Consider the following 16,673-nt stretch of genomic DNA (forward strand, 5'->3'; position numbering starts at 1 on the left):
AGCAAAGTTGGCCCGGGCGCTGAGGATGGCTCCATGGCCTCTGCCTCAGGCACTAGAATGGGTCTGGTTGCAACAGAGCAAAGCCCCAGATGGGCAGAGCATTGCCCCCTGGTGGGCATGCTGGGTGGATCCCAATTGGGTGCATGCAGGAGTCTGTCTGACTGCCTCCCCGTTTCTAGCTTCAGAAAAAATACAAAAAAAAATAATAATAAAAAAAATAATAAACCCAGAAAAGCAAGATGAAGAATCCAGAAGAAATAAAGACACTTGAACACACTTACTAAGAGGCAGAAAATAATACTCAGATTGAGATTTCAGGTACCAGTAACATGAAAGAATAAAGCAAACTTCTGCTTGTACACTATTGAGATCATCTCTTTTGATAAAGCCATTAAGACTAGTAAATGGTGGGCAAAGCAGTCTCATAATAAGGCCATAATTTTGATATAATTACTGAGTTTGAAATCTATTCTATAAATATAGCAGAATTAACATTATTTTTTAAAGAGTACTAATTACATAATTATAAGTTTTCAGTTCCTTTAGGGGGAATCTTCACCTATTTATAAAATGTTCATTTTCTGAGATACAGAAATTCTGTTAAGCACGGAAGAAAACAAGTTAAAGGCAGACTTCACCCTCAACAACCATACAGAGGAAACAGACATGTGCAAAGGCAATTATATTACATGTGCTGGCTGCTAGAATAGGAATAAGCAAATGCCAAAGAACCTTATGGGTCATCTAACAAGTTATAAGGGATGAAGAAGGCATAGGAAACATTTTAGTTAAGGAGAAGCCTAAAGAGAGACCCGAGGGACAAGGTTGAGTTATACAGACGACTGTAGCCCAGGGCTGGAGGAGGGATGTGAGTGACGGAAAGAATGCTGAAGGTAGACAGAGGGCCTAAGAAAGCATAACATATTCTGGGAATAGCAAAAAGTTTAGTATCAACTGATCAATACATGCTGTTTGCAAGGAAAGAAATGAAGATGATGACATAAGCAGGAGCCAGATCACAAACCTAGACAGGAAACTTAGATTTTATCATAAGAACAATGGAAGGTTTTAGTAATACTCATTTTTCAAATACTAGCATAGCTGGTATATGCTAAGCATTCTTTCACACATTTTAATGGTTTTTCCTCACAACAACCCTGTGAGGTAGGTGTAATGATTCCCAATTAACAAAGAGATAAGGAAAAACCCAAGTTGTTAAACAATTTATACTGGAATAAATAGCTACAAAGTGGCAGTCAGGATTCCAGATCAGAAAATACATTAGAAAGATATCACACACACACACACACACACACACACACACACACACACACTTTACCCACAACACATTGAATTTCCAGAGTTAAAGAAAAAAATTTAAATAATGCTAATTAATTCAATATTAAAGATAAAAATGATTACTGGCATCAAAAGTTATGCAAACTCATTAACTTAAATTTTTTAAGTAATTCAATTTATATTGAGAATTGCAGAATTCATAAAATTAGGCAGAAACTAATTGATAAATAAAATAAAATTAGCAAAGATTAAAGTATCTAATTATATGACATTTTATCTCCATGCAACTGCCTGAGGTTATCTGGTGTGAAGGGTGGGGACTTTTTACATTTATTTCTAAAATATATAAAGTCAAACTGCACAGATGGTTTTATGAATATAAATTTCATTTTGAATGATAGCAAATAATGTCTAACGCGTAAGATTAAATGAAGTTATTCAAATATAAACCATTTAGTACAAAATATCTGTCCAACTAATGTTAAATTGCAAAATCACCTGCCCATTATTGACAATTAAATACTTGGAAGTTTTCATATCCCTATCATATCACAAGTATTTGTTCAGACAGACTTGGCAAGACAATTTTTAAAAATCTTTTTAGAATAAATATAAATATATGTTCCTAATTTAAAAGATAGCTATGTATTTTGTAAAACTGAGAATATTTGAGAATTTAAAAATATGTATTTAAAAACATACATTCTTTAAAATTAAAGTACATAAAATCTACAGTCAAAGTACACTTCATTTTATCATGTAATCTTCTCAACAATTTCACTATTTTTTCAGCTGGTCCTAATATTTCTTTTTAAAGCCTCTAATTAAAACCTAAAAGTTGTCAGAACATTATTATAGAAGTACATATCATTAAGTATTTAAAATTCATATTACCATCTATGCATTTGCTTATTTCCCACTTCAAATAGAATATTTTAATGGAAAAATTAAAAAATAAAAACTTTATTAAATTTAATCTTGATATAGTGTTTATTTCTGAAATCCAAAATTATACATGAATATGTTAAATAATAAGTCCAATTAAAATTCTAGCCCTTCAGAATAAGATGAAGAACCCTTTTTGGGGGCCTCTCAGTGCTTACCACAGGATGTGTTCTTACACTGACTGTACAGAAAGAGGAGGCAGAGTAAACCCACCCATCTACACCTCAGCCCTGGCTCTTTGCTTTGTATTGTGAATGGGGGGACATGGGGTTCAAAAAAAAAGAACCCTTTTTTGGAAAACAATCAAATGGAGATATTAGAGTTCTATAATATACTTTATGAAATCCGATACTTTGTAAATAAAACAAATATTCCAAATATACAATTCAACTAAAAAAACTAAATTTTTCCTTTATTTTTTATTATAAAAATAGTGTTTACTAAATTCAAATAATATACAAGTATATTCAATTAAAAAAAAGATTCCATCTAATTCTAGTTTCCTTTTCTGAATAATATACACTGGGAGTATATTAAAGTATAAAATTCATGTTTAAAAATGGAAGCCGGCCGTGGCTGTTTGGCTCATAGGTAGAACGTCGGCCCGGTGCGTGGAAGTCCCAGGTTCGAACCCGGCCAGGGCACTGAGGAGAAGCGCCCATCTGCTTCTCCACCCTTCCCCCTCTCCTTTCTTTCTGTCTCTCTCTTCCCCTCCCGCAGCCAAGGCTCAATTGGAGCAAAGTTGGCCCCGGGCGCTGAGGACGGCTCCATGGCCCCTACCTCAGGCACTAGAATGACTCCCATGGAAACAGAGTAAAGCCCTAGAGGGGTAGAGCATCGCCCCCTGGTGGGCATGCAAGTCTGTCTGACTACTTCCCACTTCTAAGTTCAGAAAAATGCAAAGAACAAATGCCAAAGAAAGGAACCTAAAACATCATGAAATTCACATCACCCACAGGTCCAATACATAACAATTAAATGTCTTCAATAATTGAAAAAAGATATACTCAAATATGCACAATAGGTATAGTTGGTACCATTTCAGAAAAATATTAATATATAAAACATATAGTCTATTCTTTCCAATATGATTATTTCAGTTAATAAAGATGAAAGGAATTAAGCAATACTTACAATTATACTGTTTGCAGAAAATGCAAAGGAACCAATTATATAATTTTATCATATACTGATAAAATACCCTCTTGCTAGAGATATATAAGTACATTGTACAATGTGTAAACTATATTCTTTAAAATACTGTTTACTTCTTTAGGGTTTTGATTACTGAATGAAGATTAAGTTTATGCAAGGGGGAAACTCATTAATATTTTCTGGCAAAATTTAACTACATTCTACTCTGAGTGTAATGTCTACTGTTTCTAATTTACCTGATGCTTCTGTGATGGATAAGATATTGAGAATTAATTGGACTGTATTGATTCTCAAAAAAAAAATCAAAATAGTGGAGATAACTCCACTACAAAAGTAGAGAGTTGAAAATCTTTGTAGGAAATCAGACATCTCCTTTTGACTCTAAACTATCTTCACTCTTCATTTGTTTAGTATAAATAATATTCTAACTAGAACAAGATCATTTACACCAGAATATCTTGGTTACATAATGTAAAGTACAATTCCAAATACACAGAATTCTATCCAAGGTGAACAGAAAACACTTAAAAGAGATGGTCTCTAGAAAATCATTTCTTCCACCCACCTCATTTTATAAGTAAACTGTGGCCCAGAAAGGCTTTTATCTGCTTTCATTGAGAATCTATAGGTATAGAGATATACACAAATATAATTTAACTTATGACACATAATTTAGATTAGCTAAAACAAATTATATTGTATTTCATATGACTAAGACTATGAACAATAAGATCCTAATTTCTTGTCATAGAAATGTCTATAGACGCACAAAAAAATAATTTAAAAAACTGATAACTAACACATCATATTATAGACTAAAACAAAAAAACCCAATATATATAACAATCCCATATCAGTGTTTAACAAGAGACACAGCAGTTTCTAATGTTATTTTTCTATCCTATAATGCATGAACATGCCATATTATAACTAAAGATAGCACTCTTGTAAAATGCTTTTACAAAAGAAAAAAGAACATCATTAAATAATTGAATGGGAGAGACTAAAACACAGTAAGTCAAAGTTCATGTATATACTGTTTCTTCTCTCCCAAGCTTTGTTTCAATGTTAAAAAAAAAATTCAAATCTAATGTTTCTAAAACAAAGAATGAAAAATAGGCTTATCATTATCTGGCTTCGTTGTAAAAATCTCACCAAAAGAGTGAAAGTATTAACACTAAGGCAAGCAATGCTAATTAGGATGTTTCTATTGATTTATAAGTTGATTTGCTACTGAAGAACACAGCTCCAAAATCTTATATAATATTGGTGTAGTTATTTGAAAATATTTAAGGACAAATTGATTCTTCTAAGTTTCATTAAAAGTGCAGTATTTATAAAAAAACACTTTAGTTTCATTTGCTTTTAGAATAAAATAATTTCTAAGGAGTGCATACATTTGTTTTTTACTCAGTTCAGTTCTAGTCACATAAAATTTAGAGCCAGGGAGAGGAGCACTAAGTTTAACTGACCTCAATACATTTTCAAATGATGCTTCCCAGTTATTTGTTATTCTCTCTTACTGAGTTTTCCAGTCTAGAGTGGATACACAAGAAACTTACAGTCTATGTAGTACTCCTAGTCAGTTTCACTCTGCAGATGGCACAGTGGAGAAATACCTTCTGTACAGGACCATGTACAATTTCTTCTGCAGCTGTCAGCACCTAGGGGAAAGTGCGCTGTTAAACAGTTGCTGCGTTCCACCTCAGAAGTGGCTGCAATTCGGTGGTGGGTGAAGTGATTCCTGTACATATATACAGGGATGAAAAGTACTATAGAAAATGAAAATATTTGACAACAAAAGTGGCTGTCTGAAAACTGTGCCACAGCAAAACAAAATACATCATTCAGTCACAAGAGCCCTACACAGATGGGCTACCATTCATTTAAAGGTTGAATGTTAAGAATGATTGAAGGAAAAAAATAGAAATACAGTTATTCAATTCACAACACAACTATAAATCAATGTTAAAACATCTGTTTTGAAAAATAAACCCAAACATTGTATACTGATTTATAACATTTCTATAATTTACCTAAAACCTGGTAAGTGTACACAGTAAGATTCTCCACTCTGTTCACCTAATTTAATGCTTTTGTTTTTAATGACAAAATTCAAGGAGGAAAAATCAAAATAGGTGAGATAACATAAATGAAGCATACGTAACATTAAGTATCTAAAAAAAAAGTTAAGAAAAGCCATTTTAAAATTCTAGTCATTTTATATGGGAAAAACACAATTTAATGAAATAATTAGTCCTCAAAACTAGCAATGGTTATATTATGATACTTTTTATATAAAGAAGCTTTAATAGTGACCCTATTATAAAACAACTTCTCTTTTCCAAAGTTACACTGAGGTAGACTCTAGACTCAGTCTCCATCTCTTAACCCACACAAACAATGAGGTTAGCAAGTGTATGGTTACTTTAGTTCATTAATACAGAAAAGTATTATCTTTTACTACAACAACATTATCTCCACTTATCTTTGAGGGAATCAGAAGATAAAATTCAAAAATTCTCTGAGAAATACCACTGAATCACTAGGCTATCTTTCTAATCTTCCATTTCAGGTCATTGCTACTAATGTTTATGTTGAAGAGGTTAACTGTTTATTTGAAAATATCACATTTAGGTTCCTGACATAGAAGACTGTGGGTGCTCTACAAAAAGTCCAACAAATGTGACCACTAAAAAGTCGCCTGTTATGTCCAACTTTTCTGAATCACAATTGCCCTAACAGACTTTATTTATTTTGGCATATACTAAGTGAAATTAGAGATAGTTAACAATCTCAGCTTTCTTAAATACTTTCTGGAATAAAGCATATATAAGTAAATATGTGTTTTAAATGACAAGAAATGATAGAAGAAAAATAAACTTCATAGTACCCTACTCTTTATTAAAAAAAAAAAAAAAGACATAGATCAGGGATTCCAAATCTGGGGTCCATGTATAGAATTTAGGAAACCTAGAAATTCTGAAAAGATGCATATAAAAATGAAGACATATTATACAGGTTCACATACATTCTTACAGAGAAAACAAGCCATAACCTTTTGTCAGGTTCTCAAAAGGCTCCATGACTTCCCTAAAAAAGTTCTAAGGAGCTACTGGTAAATGCTATGAAGACACCTAATTGAATAAGTAGAAGTAATTTATTAAATAGCTAACTCTGAGCAGCTGTTTCTTTTTAAAGTAAAATGAGTAATAGACACAAAAATGTTCCAAGAGCTAAATGAAATAGCACACATAAAGCATATAGTACAATAACTGACATATTGTTATCAGTAATAATAATACCAGTAATTGTTCAAAAGAACTACCGCAAACAATGACAACTTTCTTATAGGGTCCCATCTTTGTTTATTGCTATATAAATTTATATTTCTTTTATTTTAGCTGTGTCTTCTACGTTTATTTAGCTCTGTCCTCTCAAAGAGATTAATATCATAAGCTATATATTTCTGTATTGTTTTACATACACAAATGCTAACTAAATACAAGTTTTAGAACACTGCCTTATACTCCTGGGTTCTACATTTCCCCAAAGAGCCCACTCGTCCATTCTATGACATTGCACTTACTTGGAACAAGTTCAGGTCAGTAAAACATTTGGCTTCAATTATTTATATAAAATAATTTCATTTCCTTTACCATTCTCTTACTTCATTCACATAACACATACAAACAAAAAATCTAAATTTGAAGAACCTATCAGGGATCACATTTTCTGAAAATGTTACACAAGTTAGACTTTTCCTTTCACAAATCATTTTCCTTACTTGTCAGCCATTTTCTGAAGGTAAAAGACATGAAACATTGTTACATCACATTCATTTAAAAGGAATCCCTAAATTAAAGCAGCCTTACCTTTAAAATGAGTTCACAATATTATAAACAGTATTACAAAACAGTATTCATGGTGGCTCTTCAAGGTTGTACCAACCTTTAAATATTGATTAAAAATGACAAATGAAATCTTACAAAATATTACGGATACTCAGTGAAGAAATAGATGATTTGCTAATATATATGAAATAATAGTATATAATACAACAAATAGTTGATTCTCAATCATTTCAAATGTAAAGAACTTTTTCTACAGTTTTCTCATTATCTGAAGTGCACTATACCAGTGGTCCCCAACCTTTCTTGGGCCACAGACGGGCTTAATGTCAGAAAATATTTTTACAGACTGGCCTTTAGGGTGGGATGGATAAATGTATCACATGACCGAGACAAGTGTCAAGAGTGAGTCTTAGACGGATGTAACAGAGGAAATCTGGTCATTTTTTAAAAATAAAACATCGTTCAGACTTAAATACAAATAAAACAGAAATAATGTAAGTTATTTATTCTTTCTCTGTGGACCAGTACCAAATGGCCCATGGACCGGTACCAGTCCATGGCCCGGGGGTTGGGGACCACTGCACTATACGTACTCACACACTAATAAAATACACAGCAATAGGAACAAAGGGAACAGGCTTTAGGTAAAGAAGCCGAAGTAGAGGGAAGCATAGCAAGTATACGGAGAACTGAAGTAAAAAGGATGAACACATGCTGGGTTCAATGAGGAAGACAACAGGCACAGGTCCAATACACCAGGAAGATGGAAGATGAACTAGAGCTGTAGTTTTACTGGGATGATAACAATGGGACTATACAATTATGAATAATAAGAGATTTATTACAAAATAAAAGAAACAGTCACTATATAAAACACTAAAAGAATAAAAATTATAGGGTAAGTCAAAGTTATTGCTAAAGTTTGAGTGTAGAAACTAGCATTCATTCATCCATTTATTTACTCAACAAAAATGCAATTTTCTCCAATGGGTCAGGTCCCATTTAGGTACTGAGTAAAAAGCTCTGAACAAACAAGCCGATGACTTGCCCTCTAGAAGATTACATGCTATAGGAAGAGACAGATTCTAATAACATATTAAATATATAATATATGGAAATAATTCACATCTAATTAAAAAATAAAGCAAGTTATGGGAACAGAGTGACAAACATACTATTTTAACAGTCAGAGAAAAACCAAGGAAGTAGCATTATTTGAATAGAACAATTTCCAAATAATGTGGATTGAGTCCATAAACTATCTGGGGTAAGAATATTGTAAACAGATGGACTAGTAAAAGCAAAGCTCAAAAATGGAAATAAGTGATCAAAACTTTAACCTGGGTGGAATTACACAGGGTCTTGCCAGCCATAAATAAAACTTTGGTGTTTTTTTTTTTTTAAGTATCAGAGAAACTAATTGCAGAATTTTGACTGGAGGAGCAATATAAATGATCTAATCTTTTAAAAAGACCACACCAGCCATTGTGGTGGAATTGACAGCAAAAATGAAAGTTCTAGCAAGACTATGGTGAAATTTACATAATAGAATATCAGATGGGACTTCTTTAATCACCCAGGGATTGGTAATTAGAACCCAAGACTAAGAACAAAGAATCATCAATCAAGTACTTCTCATTCAGCAGACAGCCTAAACAAGTGAGAACCAACTACCACTCCATCACTTAAACATTTTAACCTTTCTCAGCTTCTCTTAACCCAGACTGCCCAACCCCAACCCATTATGAATGAGTCAATCATCAGAATTTGCTGCACTGATTTAATGTTGGTGGACAGAACCATTGCCAAGAATTCAAATCAAGCAAGAATGGGTCCATAGTATCAACAAGAAGGGAAGACTGGTATCTCATCTCTAAGCTGGACTTCAGCTTGTGCTTAGACCTGCATATTATACTATGCCCTCTCCCCCTTCCCATTCCCATCTGACAAAAAGGAAAAAAGACTTGGAGTTAGAAAAGGGGATAGAGAGAACTAAAGTCACTATCTATAAGAGCAAAGAGTATCTTGACTGTGAAAGTAGCTGGACATGAGCCTCCATAAAATGGGAACCCCAACAGCCAGACACTATGGGTATACTAGTAAGGTAAAAATGAAGGAAGAGCAGAAAAAGTCATCCAGAACTGGAAAGTTCTATAAACATATCTCACCCCCAAAAATGTTTTTCACAAGTGCTGTGTCAAGATGTTGTATTTGTCTTTCTCTCCCCAGAGAAAGCTTGGGGTCTATCAGTGTTAGGCAGAGAAGCTGAACAAAAAAAAGAGAATAAAGGTACCACTTAAGAAAGGCTTTCCCTTTTTCTTCTCTCTCTTCCAGGCATCAACACCCAGAAGAGAAACTGGAATACAAATGAAAGAGCCAATCATTATTCTTGTCTCACTGGAGTTAACAGTTGATGACAAGATTCGACCCTTTCCACACTCCATGGTCCCAGAAAAGCCTAAGAGTACAAGTAGCAGTGGAAAAGCTTTAAATTGGGCTCTGAGGTTAAAATGCAAACTAGTCAATTTCAACTGACTTGACTAGATTAAAGTCAAATTGAACACATTTTCTGCAGTGTCCAGAAAGCTATGACATTTTCTCTATATGAGTAATGAAACAAAAGAAGGGATTTGACCCATCATAAGCAAAAGTCATTCTGGAGAAAAATAAACCCATCTCATGGTTCTATTCCCACTTTACTCTCCATCTCAATTCATACTTGTATTATTAAGTGGTTAGCACCAAAGAGTTAGTAAGTGCTTTTGATATTTCCTCTCTAAAACATTCTACAAATATCTAGCTGAATGCCTGTATTATCCTGTTCTTATATCTTACTTTTAAGAACTAGCAATTACATAACTAATAAGTATTTTATAAGGAATTCCTTAGATTTTATCCTTGCATAAAAGTTATAGAAATACTCTGAATATGTATAAATAGGTTTTATTATAAATACTAACAAATATAGTTTATACATTCCTAGAGAACACTAAGCTTCACAGAGGCTAAAAAATATCCTTTAATAAGACACCAAATTTAGAAGCTTACAGGACAAAAGGCTTCAAGGAAGAAAAAATAAATTAAATAAATAAAGCAAATTTAAAAATTACTGTTTGAAAGAAACACTTTCAATATTCATATTTGAATAATCTAGAAGTCAACTTTAGAGGAATCTCTGCCCTGATTCATAGCTTAATAACTTGGGACTTTTCCCTAAACTGAATCATGCTCCTTTCAGTCATTCAGTCTTCAAATTAATATTTAATGAAATCTCTCTAAAAAAATTGGGTATAGCTTTTGAATAAATTAAGGTATCAATATTTTACATGACTAAATTTTACATTATCGAATATCTATTTAAATGTCATATTTTAGAAAATATAGCAGCCTATTTCATTGATATCTAGAATTCTTTATGTATCAATTCCCATTCATTTTATAATCATTCATCATCCTAAATTATGCCATGTATATTGAACATATATTTTATCAGTCAGTCCTGAGAGATATAACATGATAAAGTAATGGAAGTCAAAATTACAAAACTAGATTCTATTTTTATGGCTTTTTTCTAGTTCAATTTTTCATATAATAGAAGACTATCAGTAATAAATAATAAAGTACAAGAGAAATCATACAAATTCAAATAATCCAAACTTACATGTTAATTCACTGTTAGTTAATAATGTCAGCCAAACTATCAATAAAATATTGAAGGACAAGCACAAAGTTGGAGGACTGATGCCATCTGACTTCAAGACTCACTATAAAGCTAGAGTAATCAAGAACTGTGATTCTGCCCTGGCCTGTTGGCCCAGAGGGGCAGAGCATCGCCCCCTGGTGGGCAGAGCGTCGCCCCCTGGTGGGCGTGCCGGGTGGATCCCCGTCGGGCGCATGGGGGAGTCTGTCTCTCCCTGTTTCTAGCTTTGGAAAAATACAAAAAAAACACAAAAAAAACTGTGATACTCTTAAAAAAAAATAACTGTGATACTCTTGAAAGAACAAATTAATTGATCAGTGGAAGAAAATAGAGAGCCCAGAAATAAACCCACACAAATATAATCAACTGATCTTTGACAAAGGATAAACAAAATTCAATGAAAAATAACTTTACAACAAATGGTACTGGCACTACTGAACATCCACATGCAAAAGAAATAAAAATGACTCTAGATGCAGACAATAAATCTCCTGTAAGAATTAGCTCAAAAGGACCAAAGACAAAGCTACAAAACTTCTACAATATAACTTTGGAGGCAATCTAAATTACTTTGGAATTGACAATGACTTTAGGTACAACTCTAAAAGCATAATACATGTAAGAAAAAGAAATCAATCAACTGAATTTTATTAAAATTAAAAACTTCTGCTCTACAAAAAAAATACTGTTAACAGAATGAAAAAACAATTCACAATGGGAAAAAAATATTTGCAAAACACATCTGGTCAAGGATTAGTAACCTAAATACAAAAGAAAAAATTGGACCTGGCCTGTTGTCTCAGTAGTCGAGTGTCATCCTGGCATGTGGAAGTCCTGGGCTCGATTTCTAGTCAGGGCACACAGGAGAAGCGACCATATGCTCTACACCCTTCCCCCCTCCCTTCTTTTTCTCTCTCTCTTCCTCTCCCACAGCCGTGGCTCAGTTAAAGCAAGTTGGCCCCAGGTGCTGAGGATGGCTCCATGGCTTCACCTCAGGTGCTACAATAGCTCAGAACCTGAGAAAGGGAGCAACGGCCCCAGATGGGCAGAGCATCTCCTGGTAGGGGGCTTGCCAGATGGGTCCCAGTTGGGGCTCTCTCCTTCCCTTCTCACTTAAGAAAAATAAAAAAAAAAGAAAGAAAAAAGTTCAACAATTGGAAACCAAACAATCCAATTTAAAAAAATGGGTGAAAGATCTGAACACACATCTCACCAAAAGTACAACTGATAGAATCTAAGCATATGAAAAGATGTTAAACATCACATGTGTATTAGTTTTTTAGGGCTGCCAACACAAAGTAGCAATAACTGGATGGCATAAACAACAGAAATTGTCTCAGTTTTGGAGGCTAAATATATGAAATCAAAGCATTGGCAGGTTTATTCCTTCTGAGGACTACGAGGAAAGGATCAGATTCCAAGCCTCAGTTCTTGGCTTACAGGTAACAGTCTTCATGTCCCCAATGCATTCATTCTCCCTGTATGCATTTATCCATGTCCAAATTTCCCTTTTTTATACCAGTCACATTGGATTAGGACCTGTAATAATCCTACCATAACTTGATTAACTCTGTAACATCCCTATCTCCATATAAAGTCACATTCTTTTTTTTGTATTTTTCTGAAGTTGGAAACGGGGAGGCAGACAGACTCCCGCATTCGCCCGACCAGGATCCACCCGGCATGCCCACCAGGAGGCGATGCTCTGCCCATCTGGAGCATTGCTCTGTTACAACCAGAGCCATTCTAGTGCCTGAGGCAGAGGCCATGGAGCCATCCTCAGCGCCCAGGCCAACTTTGCTTCAGTGGAGTCTTGGCTGCGGGAGGGGAAGAGAGAGACAGAGAGGAAGGAGAGGGGGAGGGGTGGAGACACAGATGGACGCTTCTCCTGTGTGCCCTGGCCAGGAATCGAACCCGGGACTCCTGCACGCCAGGCTGATGCTCTACCACTGAGCCAACCAGCCAGGGCTAAAGTCACATTCTAAGATACTAGAAAATAGGACTTCAACATATGAAATTAGGGGAGATGCCCTGACTGGTTGGTTCAATAGATATGAGTGCTAGCCCAGTGTGGTGTGCAGACGTGCCAAGTTCAATACCCAGTCAGAACACACATGAGGAGCGACTATCTGCTTCTCCACCCCTCCTTTCCTTTTTCTCTCTCTCTTTCCTTCTCTAACCAGTGGCTCAATTGTTTCAAGCATTGGCCTAGTGCTGAGGACAGTTCAGTTGATCTGAGCATCAGCCTCAGGCACTGAGGATAGCTCAGCTGATTCAAGCATCAGCCCCAAATGGGGGTTGCCAGGTGGATCCCCGTCAGGGCACATGTGGGAGTCTGCCTTTCTAACTTTCTTCCTCTCACTTAAAAAAAAAAGAAATGGGGGGGGGGGAGACAAAATTCAATACATAACCATATATCACTATAGAACTGCATATTTAAAGAATAAGATACCATTATGTTCTTACTAGACTGGCTAAAATCCAAACACTAAAAATACCAAATATTGATAGGATGTAGAGCAACTGGAACTCTTATTTATTGCCAGTGGGAATGCAAATACTACAGCCACATTAGAAAACAATTTGGCAGTTTCCTTCAAAGCAAACATACTCTTACCATATGATTCAGCACTCATACTCCTTGGTATTTACCCAAATGAGCTAAAAAGTTATGTCTACTCTAAAAGCTATATACAACATTTATAGCAGCTTTATTCATAACTGCCAACAACTGGAAGCAACCAAGATGTCCTTAAACAGGAAATAAACAAACTGTGCTATATACATATTATGAAATATTATTCAGTGATAAAAAATAAGGTATAGTGGTATAAAAAGACGTAAAGAAACCTTAAATGCATATTGCCAAATGAAAAAAGCTAATCTGAAAAAGCCAAACCATAAAGAGTAAGAAAAAGCAGTGGTTGCCAGAAACTCATAAGGGAGGGAAGAATAAATAGGTGGAACCCGGGGGATATTTGGGACAATAAAACTTCTCTGTATGACAGTGTGATGGTAGATCCATGTCATTATATATTTGTAAAAACACAAAAAGTAAGTCGTAATATAAACTATGGACTTCAGTTAATAATAATGTATCAATACAGGCTCATCAACTGTTCCTGTACCACACTAATGCAAAATGTTAACAATAGGAGAAACTGTGGTGATCAGCAGGAAATATAGGGGCATATAAAAATCTATGGCAACTCCCTGGACTCTCTACTAAATTTGTTGTAAGCCTAAACCTGCTCTAAAAAGTAAAGTCTACTAATTTTTAAAAAGTGGTAGTTCTATTAAGAAGGTCAAGAAGTAAAAGGTTTAAGATAATTACATAAAAATAAAAATAGGTCCCCAAAATCTAAATGCAAATGCTGACTTTTTAGCAATAGTCATAAAAGTATATTATGAAAAGGACAAATTATATCTGATTTCAAATATGATGAGATGAATGCAATGCAGGTAGAGAAATTAGAGAAATGATGATACAATGTTACAATAGCTGATACACAAATGATTTTATCAAGGTAGGTTTTTTTGTTCTTCATGTTTCCACTGACATTCTTTTGTAAAACTATTGTTTTATAGTCTTAGTATACTCTTACCAATTATTTTTTCAGTTTGAGGCTTCTTTTACAGTCTACTTGCAGTTAAATGGAACACAGTGAAGAAGCATAATAAGCATTTCATACATACAAAATAAGAAATAAATCCAAACATACAGATACCCAAACTTGCTTTCATCACACGCAAGTAACAATTACAGTTTCTAGGATCACAGTTCATATTAAGTTATACATTTCTAAAAAGCAATTCTTGCTATAGTATTCAATAAAATTATAATCTATATATAGAAAAGTTATAACTGGCAAACTGTGTTTAAATAGGCCAAGACATTTTAAGTTTAACAACGTGCTACTTTAATTTCAGAAACCCAGATAAATGCAATGGCTATAACAGTATGAAGAGTCTGAAGTGGTATTTTTAAAAATATCCATGCTATACTTACTTTGATCATTCTAAAATTCCCTGGCCTACCTGATATTAGAATGAAACTAGGTAATACTGTTTCATGATAGATACTGCAATATAAAACTTCTGACTAAAAGAATTCAAGAATAAGTTTTCCCTCCCTACTTACATGTTAAGTATCCTACTTGGGTGCAAAAGAAAATGTATAGGAACAAGGAAATTTTAAATTAACTATGAAATGAATTTTCACCAAGAGGAGGAGATTTCTACCCTTTGAAGTTGAAATAAAAAGTAGCTATTTTTCTAACGTATATAGATCTAGGTATATCCCTATGCAATCATTGTTCTATTTATTTTCTAATATTACTTAGTAATGTTTATAACTCTAACAGACCTTTCCTAAAAAAATAAATAACCATCAATTTTGGAAAAATATAAAATATCTAAAGAGCCTAATTAGATAAAATTTGATTTAGAATCCAACAATATAGAACTTACTTGTACCTGCATAATATATTAAATACTCTCTACTGGCCAGTATAACTGAGAAGGATTCTGAAGGCCTATTTTTTAAAATATGGGATAACAGTAATTTTTTATGTCATTTTTAATTTTTTTTATTTATTCATTTTAGAAAGGAGAGAGTGAGAGAGAGAGGAGAGAGATAGAGAGAGAAGGGGGGAAGGGCAGGAAGCATCAACTCCCATATGTGCCTTGACCAGGCAAGCCCAGGGTTTCGAACCGGCGACCTCAGCATTTCCAGGTCAACGCTTTATCCACTGCGCCACCACAGGTCAGGCTTTGATGTCATTTTTACATGACATCAAGTGTGGACAGATTTTTATTTGAGACCCTTATTATCAATTGTAGTTCACATTTTCTAATCAAAATATGAGTGAATGATATTCAAGAGAGATTATATATCAAAAATATATTTTGTAATGACACTAAAAACAAATACATACTTTATCAGACCATCACCCTACTTTAAGGTTAACTGAGTAACTCTGAAGACTACTGCCATCGAAACAGAAAACCAGCATGGAAATTTGAAATACTTTGTTTTTTTAGAGAATACAGAAAGAACTGAGAGCAGGGATTATAATACTGGTCACAAAATACTTTGAAGTCTCTTGATTTTAAAACCTATTTGCATATCTTAAGATTTGTGAGTAGAGACACAGGAGAATAACTTCCTGCTCCACTGTGCTGACAGTACACACCTAGCTTCAGAAATGATAGCCTCAGCAGCAAGGCAATCAGTTTCTGTCTACACTGACAAAACAGAAGGATAATAAAATTACACAAAATAAATATATTATAATAAAAGAAAAATCAAGTGTAGTAAATAGAATTTATTCTTAACTGATAAAGTTTACTTCAATCTTTTGGCCATAACATTATTTAAAGAAATAAAGGTTTATTTATAATATATAAATCTTGCAAACAAATACTGTGTTCTACTCTTCCCAAAATTCTTAAACCAAAAAAAAATTTAATGAATGTATTAGTCCTCTGATTTTAATTTTCCCTAATGTGTAGAACATTGTGTCCTCATTCAGACAGTAAATGTCATTTCAAAACATTACTTAGAAGAGCCTGAGCTGTGGTGGCGTAGTATCAAAAGTATCTCCCTGGAATGCTGAGGGCCCTGGTTCAAAACCCTGTCAAGGCACATGTGGAAAGCAATTGCTACAGGTTGATCCTTCCTGCTCACCCCCTTCACTCTCTCCCCTCTATCTAAAATC

At 34.1% G+C, this 16,673-nt stretch overlaps 1 protein-coding gene and 1 non-coding gene across 6 annotated transcripts in view; one reads left to right on the forward strand and one right to left on the reverse strand.

Annotated features, from left to right (window-relative positions):
• Positions 1-16,673, reverse strand: part of NOVA1 (NOVA alternative splicing regulator 1) — a 167,231-nt gene that overhangs the window by 110,901 nt on the left and 39,657 nt on the right. The window contains exon 2 of one of the 5 annotated variants that reach the window (XM_066277631.1): positions 4,962-5,063. The exons of the other annotated variants lie outside the window; for them this stretch is intronic. The gene's annotated coding sequence lies outside the window, so the exon portion shown is untranslated. The remainder of the gene's footprint in view (positions 1-4,961; positions 5,064-16,673) is intronic. 5 annotated transcript variants of the gene reach the window in all.
• On the forward strand, positions 2,386-2,512 carry LOC136336677 (small nucleolar RNA SNORA51). Its single transcript, XR_010731510.1, has one exon. It is a non-coding gene; the product is annotated as a small nucleolar RNA SNORA51 (small nucleolar RNA).

The sequence above is a fragment of the Saccopteryx bilineata genome, chromosome 4, assembly GCF_036850765.1.
Source record: "Saccopteryx bilineata isolate mSacBil1 chromosome 4, mSacBil1_pri_phased_curated, whole genome shotgun sequence".
In the NCBI taxonomy this organism is placed as follows: Eukaryota; Metazoa; Chordata; class Mammalia; order Chiroptera; family Emballonuridae; genus Saccopteryx; species Saccopteryx bilineata.